At 35.9% G+C, this 2500-nt stretch overlaps 1 long non-coding RNA gene across 1 annotated transcript in view; it reads right to left on the bottom strand.

Moving 5' to 3' along the window:
• Positions 1–2500, bottom strand: part of LOC123518922 — a 142495-nt gene that overhangs the window by 88185 nt on the left and 51810 nt on the right. The window lies entirely within an intron of this gene.

Genomic DNA, 2500 nt, shown 5'->3' with positions numbered 1-2500 from the left:
ACTGGCCTTTGCGCGGCTCTACGTACACCTTACTATGCTCTGCATCAATTAGCTGAAGAGAGAGATTGGAGAGAACAAACGCCTCGGTACAATAGAAAAATGAAGGACTTGAATACCTAACGCACATACCTACCAAAACCTTACGCGCCTGTACAGAAGCCTCACCCTTACAATAACTAACTGAAGAAATGAGGGGACAATATGGCAGGTGGTTCAGCATCTAGATAAGAATATAATTAAGAATGTGAATGCTTAACACCCTCATATAACTCTAGAAACTAAACTACAGATAACCTCTTCCTCTTCAATCTAGTCCTTATAGAGATAAAGTCTGGCTAAAATAGAAATAACAAGTAACTAGCAAAGAAATAAGAGTAGAGCAGACGGATCACTTCTCTAGACGAGTATGTATTGAAGAACTTGAATACTTAACACTAGCATGTACACATAATCGCTTCACCTTGAACTTCGTCCCAATAGAAATTCATTGAAACTAAAAATACAAATCAAATATACAATATAAAAATTATGAAAAAAAAGAAATAAAAATGGCCAATCAACAAGGCCGTCAAACAAAAAAATAATATATACGCACCCTTTTCCTGACAATGGAGGGGATACTGAAAAAATCGTACTGAAAATGTTAAAAATAGATACATAAAGACAATACCCATGGAAGTAATTAACCCTCAGCCGCAGAAAAAAAATGAATAAATATACATGTATTTTTATTTTTTACTACATAGATGTAAGAAATGAATGGTGAAATACAAGCAGTCATATCTGGAATATATCTTGTGAATATTCATTAATATAACCGTTTCTTACTGAAAAGACAGGTGACAACAAATTAATAGCAGATAAAAACAGAGTAAATAACAATAAATAGAAGCCTTTAAGAGACGGGAAAGGAGTGCCGAGCCAACAGGGAGCTTTATGAGAAGATTAGATAGACACGATATGTGGCTGTAGGAATATAGGTGTGTTCAGTACAGAGTATGCACGTATAGGCCTGATGACTTCTTCCAGCTTCCTTTATTTTCTTAGGTTCTTCAATTACATTAATCTTCTAAGCTTGAATTACTGATAAAGAAAACTATGACTGTGGTAGAAGTTGTTACCGTCATGTAATTAGAATACATATTATTGATAGCACAATATTTATATTTTTTACAAATTGAGAAATAAAGGAGACCTATCAGACTAACCGAAGACAAAACTGAGTAAGCAATCACACAATATGTGAATTTTTACAAGATTAGAAATAAAGACGACCTAACAGACTAAACAAAGACAGAAACTACAGAAAATTGTAACTAAAAAGAAAAAAGAAAACTCCGAGACTTAACAGTTATACATCACAGCTTTTCTTAAAATTCCAAATCCATGACATTATTACAAGACATCTACGATCAGTGAAACAGAAACTCATCTTCAATCTGCAAACTCTATTACGCCTCCCTTCCTGCCCTCTGTTCCCGACCCCTTCCCGTCCCTTTCCGCCTTGCCTGCTGCGGCCTCATCTATGGGGCCGCCGCAGCACAGCGTGTGTTGTGATCACCTTACAAAATTATGCTCGTAGAGTTTACAGGAGTTTACAGGAGGGAGTCACATTACTCTAACTTATAGTGAATGAGCTTCCCTGTTCCTCCTCCCCTCACTCTTCATTTCACTTATATACCTCCCTACTCTTCCTCCTCCTCCTCCTCCTCCTCCTCCTCCTCCTCCTCCTCCTCCTCCTCCTCCTCCTCCTCCTCCTTCTCCTGTTCTTTCTTTTTTCTTCCACTTTCTATTAATATTAGTACTTCTGCTATTACTCCTACAACATTTACAACTATTGATCTTACTACTACTTCTACTGCTACTACTACTACTACAAATAATACAACGACAACAACAACAACAACAACAACAACAACAACAACAACAACAACAATAACAACAATAATAATAATAATAATAATAATAATAATAATAATATAAATGATAATAACAATAATAATAATAACAATAATAAAAATAATATCAATAATAATAACAATAACAACAATAACAATAATGATAAAAATATAATAATACTTCTTATCCTCCTACATCATCTCATCATTCTATATCTCCTCTTCCTTCTTCTCCTTCTTCTCCTCCTCCTTTTCCTATTTTCCTTACTTCTTCTCCTCTTTCTTGTTCTCCACCTTCACCATTCTTCATTGTATTTTACCTATCTTCTTTTCTCTTCTCTCTTTCTTCACCATTACTTCTATTTCTTTCTCTTCCTCTTCAATAACCTTCTCCTCCTCATTTTCTCTTCTTCCTCGACCTTGTCTTTCTGTTTGTTCACCTTTTCTTTATTCCTCTCTCTCTCTCTCTCTCTCTCTCTCTCTCTCTCTCTCTCTCTCTCTCTCTCTCTCTCTCTCTCTCTCTCTCTCTCTCTCTCTCTCTCTCTCTCTCTCTCTCTCTCTCTCTCTCTCTCTCTCTCTCTCTCTCTCTCTTTGGAATCACT

Source organism: Portunus trituberculatus, chromosome 44 (genome assembly GCF_017591435.1).
Source record: "Portunus trituberculatus isolate SZX2019 chromosome 44, ASM1759143v1, whole genome shotgun sequence".
Taxonomy (NCBI): Eukaryota; Metazoa; Arthropoda; class Malacostraca; order Decapoda; family Portunidae; genus Portunus; species Portunus trituberculatus.
This window is presented reverse-complemented; position numbering and strand designations above follow the sequence as displayed.